The sequence below is a fragment of the Ictidomys tridecemlineatus genome, unplaced genomic scaffold (genome assembly GCF_052094955.1).
Source record: "Ictidomys tridecemlineatus isolate mIctTri1 unplaced genomic scaffold, mIctTri1.hap1 Scaffold_226, whole genome shotgun sequence".
Lineage (NCBI taxonomy): Eukaryota > Metazoa > Chordata > Mammalia > Rodentia > Sciuridae > Ictidomys > Ictidomys tridecemlineatus.
Window position 1 is genome coordinate 17,445 of NW_027521950.1, and position 18,089 is coordinate 35,533.

At 47.1% G+C, this 18,089-nt stretch overlaps 1 long non-coding RNA gene across 1 annotated transcript in view; it reads right to left on the minus strand.

The window, feature by feature from the left end:
* Window positions 1-1,476: 1,476 nt before the first annotated feature.
* LOC144373091 (uncharacterized) overlaps window positions 1,477-18,089 on the minus strand; it is a 39,477-nt gene continuing 22,864 nt past the window's right edge. Inside the window, exons 3-4 of the long non-coding RNA XR_013432878.1 lie at window positions 8,827-8,950; window positions 1,477-8,030 (exon numbers count right to left, since the gene is read on the minus strand). This is a non-coding gene — a long non-coding RNA (uncharacterized LOC144373091). The remainder of the gene's footprint in view (window positions 8,031-8,826; window positions 8,951-18,089) is intronic.

Sequence of the window (18,089 nt, forward strand, 5' to 3'; positions counted from 1 at the left end):
CCAGGGTGACACACACGACCCCTGAGGACAGGTGGCCTGCTGCAGAGCACAGCCCTTGTACACCCAACTCAGGGCTTCCCCTGACCTATGCCAAAGCTGGCGAGGACTCTGTGGTGGGAACTCTGTGGCAGGGAGGTAGGTTAAAACACACCTGAGAGCACACCCAGGCTTAAAGGCTACTCAGCGCTTCAGGGAAGCCAGGAAGGGGGTGTCACCCTGGTGGGCGCTCAGGCCCAGTGCTGTGTGATGAGGAGCTGTGGTCAGGAGGAGTTGGGGTCAGGAGGTGGGAAGGGGAAGGCTTGCACATTTTACCTGTTGTGAAATGGCCCTGTGCCAGGGCTGGAGACACATGATGGCTGAGGCCCACTGAGGCTCCAGTGGCTCCCACCCCACAGGGGCACCAGAGTGCACACAGGCCGAAGAGGAACTTAAGATGAGTAACCAGCTCAGGAATGGGGATTCCCACTAAAGGAACTGCAGAGCACCTGCTGTGAGGCTTACTTGAGTCACCAGACTGTTACTTTGGCTACAAACATCTAGACTTTTTATCACAGGCACAAGAATCTCCTACACACGGGGCTGCAGGCACTCACACACAGTGGGGTGTGTGTGTGTGTGTGTGTGTGTGTGTGTGTGTGTGTGTGTGTGTGTGTGTGTTTGTGCATGCGCATGAACGTGTGGGTTCATGTTGAGGGGACAGTGGGGCAAATGAGAAATGGGTATGGAGGAGAGGCAAATGGAATTTGGTTTGGGATGATCCAAGCAAGATGTCTTGGGCATGCATGTTGGGGTATATCCAGCAATGTGCTGCCACAGGGCAGTAATAGGTGTGAGATGCACAGGGGCTCTCTACAGATGCACTGCCTGGAAAGCTGAAGTTGAAAGGAGATCCCTCTGAGCATGTGTGAAAGGACAGGGGACAGATAAGAAATGTCATATGGCAACTGAGGGTGTTGGTTAAACATGAGTGAATGTGGGACTCAACCCCTTGAATATTCAAAATCTTTAAACATGAAAGAAATACTACCATGGGTACATGCTTCCAGGCTTGAGGACAGGGCAGAGGACAGAGTTACACTCCTCTGCACGTTGGAAGACGCAGTGAAGGCTGGGCAGAACCAGGAATCAGCTTGGCATCATACCTACAGCTGCTCTGGGAGGTGGACAGTTTCCCATAGGGGTCGGTATGGAGCCTTTAACTTCATCATCCACAGAAGCCTAAGGAAGGTTATCAGGGACCTCTCATCATCTGGGGAAAATCCCACCAGTCTGCATGTGTGTTTTTCCTTCCTATTTGCAATGGAAAACATTAATTTAGACTGGCAGAGAGCAGATTTGCCAAGAGCCTCTTAAATGAAGACGCAGGTTCTTTCCTCAGAGGAGGTACACATGGGGCTCAGAACCATCAGAGCTCCACGGAAATCCAGACCTTAGGAAAATTGTCTGAAGTCACAGAAAATAAGAGGAGACCTGATAGGAGTTTAGACATGCATGCTTTATTATAAAATGTACCCAAGACATGAGGACAGATCAACTCCAACACATCCAAAAGTAGAACCCAGGGAACCCAGGAACCAGGCAGGGGAACCAACTAATGACCAGTCGACCATCCCTACATCTCTGCTTCCCCCAACATCTCATTGGTACTTGGCATTCCCTCTCACTAAGAGATAGTAGCCCAGTTCCTATTTTAGAAGAGAGGGAAAGGAGGGCCACACCTAAGAAACTGCAGAAGCTGAAGAACTGTCATCAGATGTTCAAAGGAAGTATGCTGCTGTACCCCACCCTGTGGCAACCTCCTGTGGTAACAGAAATGCTGGATGAAGTCCAAGGCTCAGGATGGCAGTGGGAGTAACTCTCCGGCCTGTCCACTACTGACACTCACCCATGTCCAGGGCCACTCGAATGCCTGGCCACACCTGCTCCAATCCACCCACAGGGACATAGAGCAGAGGCTGGATCAGTCCTGGTTCCCAACTCAGTGCATGTTGGCCTGGAGAGACCCCCACATGCTGGCTTTAACAGGCAGCTCCTGAGGACCTAGCAAATGGCCTTCTAAAATAGCTGCTGCGTGACTTCTAGGTAAATAGCACCCCTCCAAAGCAGCAGAAGGATGCGACGAGTAAACGCAATGGTGAGAGACAGTGGGTTAAGGAAGGCCTCAGGAAAAACAGTAAGTTCGGGCAGGTTGCTCTCAGTGGGTGGAAGCTGGCAGCCTCCTTCACCCTCCGCCTCATGGCGGGAATGCATGGTGGAGTTTCAGCATCAGCTATTTATCACCTTCTGCATATGTCGGCTTGTAACATGTAACAATTAATTTGATGATCCCAAACTGGGCCTGACAGGACACCTTGATGGTTCCCCAGGCCTAGATTTATCAGAGAAACACACCTTTGCTGATTTCTCCCGCAGAAAATGCTGGCATCAACCCAGGACAGCTTTCCCTCATCGCTAGTCCTCTCACCTGGGGACCGACTCCTATAGACCTGCTCCCTGTTCCTAATCACATGGCCAGTGTCAGGACACATGGGCTGTCATGGGCGTCTACTGACCACTTAACAGTTTAGAGGCAAAAAGGACATGAGGGGAACAAACAGAAATTGAGTGCTGTCAATGGAGAATCAGAGGGAAACAACCTCAAACTGTGGTTTGCAAGGAGCAAACAAACCTTCTCTGAGATCTAGATACCCATAGGCAGCAAGAAAAAAATAATATTATCCAGCCCTTCTCCCCAAACTAACTCTAGATTGTTGACAGCTGCATGGTGACTGGCCATTGTCTGCCATACCTCACCTGGACCCAGATGCCATAGGAATGTCACCCTAATAAAAACCACTGGGGTTGGTCCTCGGCTTCTTCCCCATGAATCCTTTAAGACCATCCTGGGGAGGATGACATAGCAGCCACCATCAGCAATGCCCTCCCTAAACCCGCCACCCAGTGACTGATGGCACATGCCAATTTTTTTCCTGAAATTACTACTCCCCAGCATGCTTTAGGGAGTGCAGTTAGGAAGGAGCACACAGAAATGGGTATCAATCACAGAACTCACTGAACCAGGCACTTAGTGCTCCATGTACCAAGAAATCCTCTTTACTTGTCTTTATGCTTCTGGCCATTGCGGCTGCAAATTCCCAGCCATTAGAAGGGACAGCCATCTTTAAGAGCCATGTTCCCTGGTGAAATGAAATGTCAAAACCAAGGACATTCAGACAGACACATCTTGCTTATTTGCTCTCTCTCTCTTCCCTCTTGCCATCATGTTCTCCTCCAAGAGAGTAAGTTATTAAAGATAAAAAGCCAAATATTTAGTTACTCTAAAACAGAATTTGTGACAGACTTATGCTGACAGAGGGAGACAGATATGGTATTAATAGTCCACCACATTAAAAAAATAGGAGAATGATAATAATCAGAGAAACTAATTCAACTCTCTCTCTCTCTACATATTTCTTTTTCTATCCTATAAATATAGTTTGATTCATGCAAGGTCCTGGCCGGTGGTGGGACTGCCCACCTCAGGTCTTTTATCAGGAGTTTTATGGGGGTCTTGCACTTCATTCTCCCCATGCCTCATAAGAAAAATGCAGCCTATGGAACTTTGCAAATAATGCCGGCTCTCTGGTCAGTAAGTAGAGACCAGGATTGTGTTTACTGTGAGTGAGCATCTGGGGAAGGCATGGCAGAGAGGTGGAGAAACAAGCAGTAAGAGGACCAGGCAAAAGATCAAACAAAAGAGGTCCTGAGCAGTTTTAGTAAAGAAAAAAGACAGCAGGCTCTAGTCACTAATTAACACATAGCACTCTCCAAGGAGAGGCTCTAGCCCAGGCTGCAGGCCAGAAAGCAAGAGAATAAAAATGTGAAATCCAGACCTCTCTCATTAAACACCTTCCGTCTGCCTTGGCTATACATTTCATTATGGCCCTTATCTCCGCCCTCAGCAGATCTCACAAACAGCCCCGAGTTGGCAGAGCTCCCCAGGCTTCTGAGAACAGGTCGGTCCATCTCACTGTGCATCACGGGGCTGTTTGTCATCCCCTGCATTTGCTAGGTGTCTATTTGGATGGTTATGGAAGCAAAGGTCAAAACACAAATGACAAATTGTTTGGCTGCGGAAGAGAAAGAAAACATACAGCACAAAAATGAACTGTGAGGCTGGTTCAGTGCTTCCTGTGCTGCCCTACAATTGTTTCACAAACATCTCTGGTAAAAACCTCAAATTAAAAACATTTAAAGCACAGCACCTCTAATCCTGCATGACTGAAATAATTTTTGAACACCTACCCAGGACCTACCCTTCCACCAAAGCCGCACAGGACCAGCCAATCTCAGTGAGGATTAGCCAGGCTCTGGGGGTTTCTTCCAGGCTAATTTCTCTTTTGTTTTCTTCTTTAACGTCTAGTGAGGTTCACCCACATTAACAGAAAACACACAAGAATGAGGCTGTTATTGATTCATGCTGTGCTTTTAATTCTTTTCATAACTTTCAGATTCTCATTTTTATCATAAAAGCCCTAAAAGAGGAGCAGACACATGTATAAATTGGCTACAGCCATGAAAACAGGAGCCACAGCCCAGTGATTTACTTGAGCACCCCATCCCCAACTGCCTCCAGGCTTGTCCCAGGACCCTGGGGAGCCCAGGGATCCTCCCCTAAGCTCAGGATGCTCCCAGACAAAAAGTGTGAAATGCTCATTTCAGGAGGACAAGAGCAGGCTTTTAGGGAATGGATGCACCTAATTTGCTTAATTCAGGGTCATAACCAAAGTCTCTAATTAAAAAAAAAAAAGTTATAAAGACCAACAGAGGAAAGGGCAGGGCTGTCTGGGTTGCTTCAAGGTCATGCCCCTGGCAAACACTTTCCTTTTCTGGTTCCATTCCCTCAGGGATGTGGGCAAGCTCAGGGACTCCAAGGAGGCAAGGCCCTTCTGCTCCCTGGGACCTGGGTTTTCAGTGCCTTTCACCCAGGAAGTGGGCACAGGCCAGCTCTGTAGGGCTGTTTTCCTCCCTCTTCCAGGAGAAGAAGGGTCCCACAGAGCTCGTAGGACCTGCCTTTCTCCTTTCCCAAAGGGGGTCCCTCCACCCAGCACCTGGCTCTGCCTTGCCAAAGCTGGTCTGGTTCCTTTCTATCCATCCCCACATTTGGACCCCTGCAAAAGGAAACACAATCTTCCAATTCCTTAGCAGCTCTTGTTGGGGCCCAGAGATGCCACCCATTCCATTTAAGGGTAGGGTCCCGCCCCCCACTAATAGCCATCATGAATTCAATTGCAGGGACTCATCAGGTTGTATTGACTCCAACTTCCTTTTTGTACTTTTCCCTCCAGATTTCCTTTCTTGGAAGCCTCCTTGGGGAACCCCACTTTCTGGGCTTGAAATCGAGGTGGGGGTGTCGCTGTGCCCACAGGCAGTACAAGGCATTCACCTAGGATGGTCTTTTGCTGGCTCTGGGGCTCCTGGTGTGGCAGGTGCTGGGGAGGTGGCAGTTCCACAGACACGATGCCCCTGCACAGCATCCTACACTGTCCTGGTACCTTGTAAAACCACAAGCCCAAGCTGATGATCAGAGATGGAAAATAACAGAAACTCCTGCATCTTAACTGAGCTTGGGTGGAAGCCGGTGCCTAGTAGTGTACTCTGCTAGCCAAAAGACCTCTGAATTTAAAATAGCAGGTAGAATTGCAGGTGTTCTTAACAACCACACCCCCTATTGCTTTAGAAAAGGACCACCAGCTGCTAGAAGAGAAATGGTGGGCAGGGGAGTAGCCAGAGCCTCTGCAATCTACACATTCAGACTTAAATATTATTTCTGACAGTTCGCTGGATGACAATGGACATATCCTCAGCTTTCCACATCAGATCTCCTTGACCATCCAGTGAAGTTGTGTCCACACCCCTGTAGGATGTGAAGACAAAGGAAGGCTAAGGATGAAAGCATTTGCCATTATTTGACTTCTAGACTTTCATAATGATGCTGAATTGCTTGTTTAACACTCAGGACAATATTCTAACCTTCTAATTCCCCAAGGTAACACAAAGATGAGACCTAAACATAAATTCAACGGGCTGAATGTCACACATTTCCAAAATACAAAAAGTCCCATGGGGGAAAAGAATCCAGTTCTGCTCTATGAGCAGCTCTCACACTGTCTCCCAGTTCCCCTCCAGAGCACCTATAAACATGGGGGTCGATCAGAAGAGTAATTTCTCAGCCACAACTAACAGGTAAGTTATTCACAAAAAGTTTCTTCCTTTTACAGAGTGTGCATTACATAGACTGTGGCACAGGCCTTAAAGCTTTGCTGCGAGTGTGGGTGGGGGAGGCCAGACAGCACCACCTTGGCCAGGCTGGAGAGAAGTAGCCCCAAGCCCTGCCCAGACCTACTAGTGCAGAGCCTGAGTTTTGACCTGGCTTCCAAGTGATTTGCAATGAGAAGCTCTGCTCACTCCTCAGTCACACAGGTCATGCAGAGGTCAAGGTGCTGGCCAGGAACTCAGGAGACCAGGATTCTGATTGTTCAGCCTCTGAACTTGCCACAGTGTGTGTGTGTGTGTGTGTGTGTGTGTGTGTGTGTGAGAGAGAGAGAGAGAGAGAGAGAGAGAGAGAGAGAGAGAGAGAGAGAGAGACAGACAGACAGACAGACAGACAGACAGACAGACAGACAGACATGGGGTGTGGGAAGTCAGAGAAAAAGAACATTTATAACTCACAGCAAAAACAGACCAAACCCCCGGATACGAGTGGTGGACTGGAATTTGTTCCTGGAGCACTTGTTCCCACAGTGACAGTGACACCGGGTCACCTGTGCATGCAGGGCACCCCCACAGGAGAAGGATCTGAAATTAGGGAATCCTCATCTTACCCAGGGATCTGCTGACCTCCCTCCGTCTTGTCTGGAGAGACAGGGACTAGACGGGGCAGAAAGTATGCAGTTGTCCTGGGAGGTGGCGGTGGGAGGGTTACTACTCTGGGTCACCTCTGGGGAAGGAAGGCTCTCTGAGCTTCCCTGGTCTGAAATTTCCCTTACATGAACACTATTAACCCGCTGCATCTCTCTTTGCTCAGAGAATCCAGAGTGCAGGAACAAGAGATGTCTGTGGAGAACTGATGCCTGGTGTGTCTGTGTCCAGATGACAGGTGCCTGGAACACAGCAGGGGACAACACTGCTCTGCCCCAGAAGCTAGTAGCAGAGGGTGCCACAATCTAGTGGCCCTGCTGGGAGAGGGGAAGTCCCAGGTGTCCTTGGGAACACCAGGCCACCAAAGCCTGCCTTTCCCACCCTCAGCCCAGGGAGGTGGGGGAGATGCTGTTTGGGAAGGGTCCCCAGAGCTGCTGACTCCCAGCTGAGCTCAGTGTTCAGAATGGCAGGACAGATGTGTGTGTGAGAGAGGTACACAGGAGGGGCTGCAACCTCGTTCTTGATGCCCAAGGACCTGGTTTATTCTGAGGTTCTGGTCTTGGGGGACTCGGGAGAAGGAGAAATAAACACCAATTACCTGATCCTTGTGTGGTTAACTCAGAAATGAGAACCCAACAAGGGTCTGAAAAGCCATGAGAAGAGAGAAGGGAGAGGGAGAAATGGCAGGGCTTATAGACTGAGAGCAGATCTGACTATGATTAGTAAGAACAAGATACAACATTAAGGAGGTAATCTCTTTTTCTAGATGCCAGGGAGAGTGAAGTTTTATTTATTTTTTGTTTATTCACTAATAGTATTTATTTACAAATATTTACTCTTGTGAATTGTCTGTGTTCTTTTTAATCTGTTGGGAGTTTGATTTATTTATTATTCATTTGTATATACTTCCCATTCATTTGGACAGTCTGTATTGGGTTTTAATTATCATGCTTACTTTTAAGAAGATAAGTATGGAGCTACTTAAAACCCTGGGGGAAGAATTAGACTTACCCAGGTACAGGCAAGAAAGATACAGTAGGGGCCCTGGTGGCCCACAACCACGGTCTTCTGCCCTACTCTTCAGAGCTTCAGGGAAAGGAGATACAGATAGATGTACGGAGCCGCAGATCCTGGGGTTAAGGAGGTAAAGCAGTGATACAGATTTATGATCTTACCAATTCTGAGTGTTCTTTAGAAACTTGGCCTGCCAGTAAATCTAGGTGTGGAGAGTCATCAAACTCCTACGTTCCAATTCATGGCAAACCATCTTGTCCCAAAATGCAACTGTTTGACTGTGACCCACACAGCACTTGGGCCAGGGGCCCCTATCAGACACTGAAGCCTTAGGGAGAAATATGTCCCCATAATATACTTATGAGAGAGGGGGAGGGGGAGGGAGAGAGAGAGAGGGAGGAAGGGAGAGAGAGGGGGAGACAGAGAGGAGGGAAGGTGGGAGGGAGGGGGAGGGAGAAAAGGAGGGAGGGAGGGAAAGAGGTAGGGAGGGGGAAGAAGAAAAAGAGAGAAAGAGAGGGAAGGAGAGAGAAAGGGAGGGAGGAGAAAGACAGGGAGAAAGGGAGAGAGAGAAGGAGAAAGAGAGGAGGGAGGGAGGGAGAGAGAGGGAGGGGGGAGAGAAAAAGGGAGGGAGGGGGAGAGAGAGAAAGAGAGATGAGAGAGAGATGAGAGGGGAAGGGAAGGAGGCAGCCCCGTACTCTCTCCAGCATCAGCACAAAAGATTCTGCCTTTTTCAAAAAGTCCATGGATGTGCTGTCTCCTGACTAGCACAGACTGCCTGTGTAGCAACCTACCAAAATTCTACATGTGCATCTAGGTTCAGAGAGAATCACTTTTCCCATATAAGTTAAATCGCTTATTAGTTAGTGACTAATGTTAACTGTCTGAGTTTTTCTCTCAACACACAAAACTTACTTAATATCCCAGGTGTTATGGTTGGATATGGTTGGCGTGTGTCTCCACGGGGTCACGTGTTGAACTCTAGTTGCCACCTTGAGGTTTTAGAGGGTCGAGACTTCATCACACCATGGTGCTGCCTCTGGGTGATTAGAGATAGATAAGGTCAGTGGGGTGGGGGCCCCATGACTGAATCCTGGTGGCTTTATAAAGAGAGGGGCAGAGACCAGAAGAGGCACACAGACGTGTACACTCCTTGTTCTTGCCATGTGATACCATGCACAGCCTTGGAATTCTGCTCGCTGGAAGGATATTACTAGATATGCCCCCTTGGCCTTGGATCTTTGGAACCACGAGACAAAATAAAACATTTTTTCTTGATAAATTTATCCAACCCCTGGTAATTAGTGAAAGTAATGCAAAACGGCTTAATAGAGCAGGATTTCAACAATGTTTTCCCACAAAGAATATAGATTTCAAAACTGTCAAAACAATTCCCTCATGTCTGCTTTCTGCTGAATCCCTGTGTAGCTGCAAGTTAATCTTCCCTACAGAGGTCATGCTGTTGCTAATCCATAGGTGGGAATGCTATGAGTTAGTGCTTGTAAGTGAAATAAACTTTATCCTGGACCATCATCTTTCAAAATAGGCCCCTGCCTCAGAATGTGTGATTTCTGCTGCATTGTCTTGGCATTTCTTCCTCTCCCTTCTCTCCCCTTCCTTTCCTTTCTTGCTGTAGTGACCCTCAATGAGTGAGCAGCCATTACTTTTCTCAGTTAGTCAGGCTGCCTGAAGTTGCCTGAATGCCTTTATCATCACTCTGGGAGGAACTGCTACAAAGGAACACCTAGCAGATGTCACTCACAATCTTCTTATTCTCAGTGTGAATAAATTCCAAGTTATCTAGTTAGTGGTGGGAGTCCAGGTTTTTTGACAAATTCTTGGCACACTGAAGATGGTGCTCTTTCTCTGGTGCTCTGTGGTTTTCCACTTGGGGATCTGTTTTGTAGAATACCAGGGAGGGAGCAGCCAACCAAACTCAGACCAGAGCACCAAACAACTCTGATGTGACTGTATGTTATTGGCAAAATCCTTAGCCTCCGGCCAACCTGCCATTGATCTTGAAGCCACACCCATAAGATTGCATTCTGGCTTTCTGTTAGCAGAAAACTCATCTTTGTGGTGTCCAAGTCAACATTGGAGTGGAAGCCCGCTGTCATCCTGGCATGCAGCAGAAGGATGGCTCAGAGAGCTCCCGCCAGCTCCTGGGTCCACAGACACTACCTGCCTGGCCATGTCTGGGACATCTGCTCAGCATTTGTCTTCATTTCTCTCTTCCCACATGCATTCTGCACAGGCCTTGGCTATCATGGTGGTTAAGAGCACTCATCAGGCTGTTTTCCCATGAAGTTTTCTTAGAAGTTGAAGCACCCAGTGCCCTCTGCCTGCTCTGGTTTCTTTGCAGCACTGATAACTTCATTTGCCATGCCACAAATTTGATCATCTGTATGTGTATCAGCCCCACTGGACTTTAAGGTCTGGGAAAAGAGGGATGGGTTTTATTTTGTCCACAAACATGTCCCCATTGTGTAGAAGAGTGCCTAATGGATAGCAGGTGTGTATAGGTGCCAGGGGACAAGCGAATGGTCAAGGACTGCAGAGTGGGCCACGTGGATGTGTGCACCCTTCGAAATAGGTAACAACTGCTGCTGAGAAGTTAGTGACCTGACCTCTCTCTCCCATGTCTGTCAACTGTATAGTGGGGGACAGAGGATTCTAGGAACACACCCAGGCATCTCTATTCTGTGCCGATGGTACATGCAGGGACTGAACTTTAAAATGATTTGGCTTTCCTCAGAAGCCCCGGTTTTCCACTCTGTGCCTGGGCACTGCTGTGTCGGCCTCTGGGTTCAAGTGTGTGCATTCTGGGGACAGATCTGCTTTCTTCGGGGCTCTACTGGGGATACTGGGAAGGGAATCTTTCTGCAGTTTTTGCTGGAAGCCAGTTGTTCTCAGAGCCTGGACTGGGATGCTGACCTCCTGCTGCCAGCCACACAGGGTAGGATCCTGAGCCTTGGTCTGGAACCCTGTTCCCACGTTCTTTTTCTAGTCTCTGATGCACGACTCAGCTGCTCTCCCTGGACATCACTCCTTGTCAGCTTATCTTGAGCACCTGCTCGTCCCACAGGTGCATGTGAGGTTCCTGGCCTCTGCCTGATGCCTGGCCTATGGGACTGGTCTTTGTGTCTAACTTCCCCCTATGCTCTCCATTGCACACCATGGGCCTAAGCCTGTCAGCCTCGTTGGACTTAGGGAGTCACCTGACCCAATCGTGGCCGATGGCTTTGCCAGGGAGTTTCCAGCAAATCTTGTTTTGCTCCTAAACAGAGATGTAAGAGATGCCTGTTTTGTCTTTTGGATCACACGTATCTGGGTGTGAGCCTGGACTGGCTGTGGCGAGCCCCTGTAGCTGGGAAGTAACTCTAGGAGGAGCCCCAGTGACTCCACCTCTGCTGCAGCCAATGCCATGCTGGCCCTTCTTCACAAAACCTGGCATGCCTGCACTACCTGAGCATCTGGCCTTGCTGCACGAGGATGCCTTGCTTCCCACCTCCCCCAGGAGCGCCCTGGTGTCTTGAGGACTGTGGCTATGGCCTCCAGAAAGCCATGTCCCCCAGAAGTGAGCTTCCACTTTCCCAGCTAAAAAACTTGGGCTAGACCAAAGACTCTTTATATATAAAGCCTTTTGTGTTTGAAAGAAATATTCATAGGACATGGAATTAACCATTTTAACCATCTTAAATTTTGCATTTACTATTAGATAGTGACTGCTCATCACTATCTGATCCTGGGCACATTCTCTACTCTCAGAAGGAGCCATACACAGGCACTACCCAGCCACTGGCAACTACTGATCTGCTTTCTGTTTTTATATATATGCTTCTTCTAGATATTTAACATAAGTGGAATCAATTAACCTGTGAGCAGTTGGGACTACCTTCTTTTACCTGTTTTTCAAGGTCCATCTGAGGCTGTGACAGCAGTCAGCACTTCATTCCTTTTTATGGCTGAATAATATTCCACTGCATGGATAGACTGTTTGTTTACCCATTCATCAGTTGATGGATGTGTGGCTTGTTTCCATTTTCTGGCTATTGTCAATAGTAAGATGATAAACATTCAAGAACACATTTGTTTTGAACACTTATTTTCAATTCTCTTGAGTAAAACCTAGAGGTAGAATTGTTGGTCATATGTGAATGCTCTTTAGCTCTTTTAGGAGCCATTTACAACAGCAGCCAGTGCTTCTTTGTTGTCTTCTAAAATTATTTTTTAAATAATTTAAAATTATTTTTAAAGTGATAAAAATATATAATAAAACTTATCATCTTAAACACTTTTAAAGTGTACACTTCCATAGTGCCAGGTCTATTGACATGGTTATGAAACTGAGCACCAAAACTTCTCTGTCTTGTGTATCTGGAACTCTGGATATATGAAATGCTAACTCCCCACCCCTTGCCCAGCCCTCGGTAGCTACTGCCCTATTTCCTAATCTATGATGTGGCCACTTTATATGTTTCATAGGGGGAATTATACAGTATTTGCCCCTTGGTGACTGGCTTCTTTCAATCAGCTCCACATCCTCGTGCCTCATCCATCCCGCAGCCTGTGGCAGGATTTCCTTTGTTTACCCCCATCTGTCAATGGACATCTGACTGCTCCCTCTCTTGGCTATGCACACAATGCATCTGTGGATGTAGGAGACATTGCATTAGGATACCTACTCAGAAGTGGGTGGGGATTTGCTTTTAGCATGAAATAACTCTGTGGGTCCTTACTGTTATGGTTTAGATGTGGTGCCCCCCAAAAGCATATGTGTGAGACAATGCAAGGTTTAGAGGAGAAACGATTGGATTATAAGAACCTTAATCCAATCAGTGGATTAATCTCCTGATAGGGACTGTCTGAGTGGTAGCTAAAGGCAGGTGTGGCTGGAGGAGGCGGGTCCCTAGAGGTATGGTTTACTTTTTATCTGTTGAATGGAGTGTCTCTGCTTACTGATCATTATCCGAGCTGCTTTACTCTGCCCCACTCTACTGCCATGATGTCCTGCCTCATCTTGAGCCCCGAGGAATGGAATCTGCTGTCTATGGACTGAGACCTCTGAAACTGTGAACCCCCAAAGAAACTCTTCCTCTTCCAAAATTGTGCTGGTTGGGTCTTTTAGCTGCAGCCGTGAAAAAAGCTGATAAGACACTTACCTGGCACATGTTTTGCTTTTGGTGTCTGAATCCTTCTGGATCTTCAGAAAAGTCTTGGATTTTGCCCCTTGGGGGTCCCATTTGAGAGTGCTAGGTCTGAGGATCCCTCAGGTGGGTCCAGCTCTGAATGTGACGAGTCTACGAGCAGTCTCTGGGTATAGCTCCACCTACAGCCCTATTACCTCCTTCAGTCCACATCATTTCTATATTCAGACAGTCTGATGTACACAACCAAAAATCAAGTAAACACACTGCCTAGAGAGAGCAGAGAGCCTGCAAAACGTGGCTACAAAGACTAAGAATTTTCTTCTCCGACACTGACACTGCCCCAGTCACCCACTTTCACCATCTGGGAAGTAAGAAGTAATTATGCTATTAAGTTACATAACTGTCAAAGAATCCAAGTCTAAGCTAATTGTCACTGACGTGCCAAGCATTTTCAGAGTGCTGTGTGTTCCTACACAGTTGAAGTCAATGGGGTTTGCTTAGATGCTTAAGTTTCAAGCAAAGTAATTTTGATGTAATAAGCTCAATAGAGGGCTCTTTTTTCTATGTAGTTATTATGTATTTAATCTCATAAAATCCAGTTACTAGACCGCTTATTTGAATCTGGCTCACACATTTATATAGAACATTCCTGATAGCAACAGAAGCACGGAACATCATTTGTTGGGCGAGGCCGACTCCAGCATAGATGTGCAGAGCAGGGTCTGGGAGGGAAGGCCCCGGGCTGCAACTCCTATCTGTCTCTTCCCATCTGACAAGAAGGGCTCTCCTGGTGTGAGGAGGTTCAGAAGCTAGTAAATCACACCTGGTTTCCACCCCTCTCACGCAACCAGATGTTGTACAAACACTGCCACAAAGCCTCTCGCCAGCACCAGGGTGGGAAAGAAGCCGGCCTGGTGGGCTTTCCTTCCTCCATACACGAGGAGTCCAGCCCAGATCGTGGGACATATGGGTACCCATATGCTCCATGGCTGCAGAGCACTGGAACCTGCCAGACCTGGGCCTTCCTCTGTTGCCCATCCATCGAGAGGAGGAATCAGAGACGGAGATCCTGACAGCACAGAAGTCATGACTTCTAGCACATGGTGACATGTTAGAGGAGAAATAAGTGTCTGCATCCCACACATCCTGATCTACACTCACAGGTGATGCTGGGCGAAGCTTCTTAAAACACACATATCGCACTCCTGTTGACTGTGTTAAAACACATGTGCCTGCAGGTTTTGGAATGAAATGTTTAATTTCTACCATATACAACAATGAAACTGTATTGGGATCACCAGGAGACAAGCAATGGCTAACGCAATTCCTTCTGCTTAAGAAGGCTATGATTTAGATGGGAAATTGAGATTAACATGAAAATCTGTTCTTTTCACATTTTTTTAATCCAAAGAAACAAAACAAATTGTGCTTTGTCACTGTTTACTACATGCACTGTAAAAATTGTCCACAGAAAAACTGTCCCTCAGCTGGCCCCATGGTCCTAAGGGCTCCTGAGGAAGATCTGGGGTCGCCACCCTCAGGCTCTGTGTCCAAACACTTACTCTCAGTGTTTTGAAACTCACACAGGACCGTGTCTGAGGGATAGAGTGACTGAACTCTCTGATTCTATCTTCAATGTATCCCAAGTACGAGAATTATGCCCAAATGTTACATTATGAATAAATTTAAACTAACTTTTACAAAATGGACAAGTAGATTAAGAAAATTCCTGAAAGCCAGGTGTGGTAGCACAGGCTGGTGATACCAGCAGCTTCAGAGGCTGAGGCAGGAGGATTGCAAGTTCCATGCCAGCCTCAGCAACTTAGTGAGGACATAAGCCACTTAGTGAACCCTGTCTCTAAATAAAATATACAAAAGAACTGGGGATGTTGCTCAGTGGTTAAGCACCCTTGGGTTCATTCCGTGGTACCAAAAAAAAAAAAAAAAAGAAAGAAAGAAAAGAAAAAAAAAAGAAAGGAAAATTCTTACAAAAAGACACTCTGGATGCTGGATGCTGAAGTTGATCTGTATACAGCATAGCGAACAGTACGAGAGGAATGAGTTCTCATCAACAGCAGCACAGATACCAGGGATCTAATCAGACCTGACAAGGGGCACTCTTCCCCACAAAACCTGGAATTACCGGAAGGTCTTTAGAAATTCAGATTCACATCCTGAATCATTAATGAGAAACTTCACCTAAAGGGTATTTGGACTTTGTGATCTTAGCTAATGAGAGTATGAAGTCACAGTGCTTAGCAACACATTTAAAATACCGCTTATTTCTCCTGTAACATGTCACCATCCATTTTTGTATACATATTACAACCTACACATGTTTAATTTACATATGCATGTATGTTGGAGATGAATGCGGAGCACATTTCTTTTAACTTGACAGGCAGGCTAATGGATCGGTAGAGCACCCACCTGATATGGAAGGCAGGCTGCCACATTGCTCAATGGGAAGTGCTGGCCCAGGAGGAAAAAGCCAAGTATACCTCAGTTAATAAATTATTGTGCAGCCATTAATTACCCTTGGGATGTCAAAGGACTGGGGGAGTGGGGCACTGCCAACCAATGCCTACAGCAGGATTGTGCCCTAAAGGAAAAAAAAAAAGTATGTCAGAAGTCCTAAGCCCTAGAACCTCAAAATGTGACCGTATATGGAAATAAGGTTGTTGCAGATGTAATTAAGAGGAGAGGATTCTGAAGTAGGGTATATGCAATAGGCTAGCTCTCCTTCTGAAAAGGGGCATTTGAAACAGACATGTACACAGAGAGAAATGGAAGATTAGAGTTCTGTGGCCACATTCAAGGAACTCAGGTGGCTAAGAGAGGGCCCTGGAGCAGATCCTCCCCAGCACCTCCAGGAGGAGTGCAATCCTGCTGCTACCTTTAAACATCAGGCCTCCAGAACTGTGAATCAACAAATTTCAGTTAAACCACCCAGTTTGTGGCATGTTACTAGGGTAGCCCCAGGAAGCCCACTGCAGCCTGCTGGCAATGAGAGGGAGTCAGCCTGAGCCTCTGCAGGGCAATGGAGAGATGTGGCTCCTAGGGCAGACTGTGGGGTTAAGGCAGACTTCACCAAACCTCCCTCCATGGCCGCTGGTGATGCCACCTCAGAGGTACGTAGTGTGCAGTTGATGCTCCAAGCAGACCTGGGCTCTGGTGAGGGATGCAGGGCCTGAGCTGGCTCTGCCCACCTTTCACTGCCCAGGTTACCATAGGCAAAGATGACCTGCACTTCTCCCTGGCTGGTATGAAAACTGCTCACTTCAGCAATGCCCCCTTTGCCTACAGAGTTAGAGCATTAATTCTGAGGCTCATGTGGACAGTCCCAATGGAAGAGCCACCAAATAGCCACTACTCTTCCCATTTTTTTTAACAGGGCAGACCGGATATTTATTACCATTTTGTGCTGCCATAAAATTTACTTTTCAAGTGCTTTGTATCTGAGCATCTCACTGTGCCTTCTGAGACCTTCATTACTGAGGCATGTAAGTCCACAAGCAGAGGACAGCCAATTAGCTACCTCATAATGACATGGTATGTCACACAAAACACTGAATACATGGAAAGGCTGCCTTTGGCAGAATAGGGCTCTGTGGCCCCTATATACCACACCTGGGCTGGCTGTTGCTGTCTTGTTGTAGGGGATCCAAAGCAACCCTGGACTTGATGCTGGCTGGCTCTCAGTATCCTTGCTCAACTGGCATATCTGCAGATACCACAGGAGAAGGACGTACTCTTTAAACAGGCAGCCGACAACCAGCCTGTATACAAAATATGACATTGGGACTTGAGGGGGTTATGGACATTGGTTCTCCACAAGGAGCCATTAAAGTTACACCTGTAGACCACAGCATTCCCAGGCAGGTAGGCCATGAGATCACAGCTGGCTTATAGCTGTGCCACTTTTAAGCTTCAGAGATCTTAATATTTTATTTCTTAACTATTAATTTTTCTCGAGAGAACCTTTAAAAACTGCCATGGATCACAACATGGCATAGGTTTTGGGTTCACTTGTATCTTTAAAAAAAAAATGTGTTGAAGTCCTAAACCTCCAGGCCATCAAAATATGACCTTACTTGGAAATAGGGACTTCTCAGATATAATCAGTTAAAGTGAAGTCATCAGAGTGGGCCCTGATCCAATAAGAAGGGGAAATTTGGACACAGAGACAGACACACAGAGGGAAAATGTTGAGAAAGACAGAGGATGAGCACTGGGTACAGGCAGAGGATCCTAGGGATGCATCTGCAGGCCAAGCAATGCGGGACAGCCAGTAAGTCCCCAGAAACAGGGTGATGAGGGCCACAACCAAGTTAAGATGGCGCCTGGCAGTATGCCAAAAGGAGTGGTTTGTGAAGTAATGCCAGCAAGCCATTAAGATGATTAGGAATCCTTAATGACTGACTGCTGTGTCAAGATGATGTCAATTAAGTTAAGCTGTGTGTAATTATTTAGGTATATGTACCTCTGCAGTCTGGCAGAGAGGCGGCTCTTCCTACCCTGGGTGCCCGTTACTTTGAGTTCTCAGTTCCTGCTGAGTTCACTGGCAATAAAGTAGTTCCTGCTTCAACATTCAAGTTGCTTGTCACCTCTTGGTTATTTTGCCTAGCCGTACTTGGGCAGCCTAGCCCGACTACAGCACCAGGGAGAGGCCGGGAATGGGTCCCCCCAAGCCTTCAGATGAACTCACCCTGTTGATACCTCCATTTCAGACTTCCAGACCCAAGAATATTGAAATACTATCCAGTTTAAGGTACTTTGTTAAGGCAGCCCCAGAAATCTAAAAAGCATACCCTGACGGTAATAATTGTTTCAGGCAAAATCATCAGTAAATGCTAATGTAGCAGGTCAAAGTTTGATGAGAATTAGAATATTTAGATAGCCTCAGAGTTATTTCCCCACAAGACAGTTACTGATAACCAAGGGAAAAACAGAAAGTGTACAGAGGAGAATTTTGGCAGAGACCACCTTACTCAGGATGATGAAGTGGACACTGCCAGGAGAGGGACA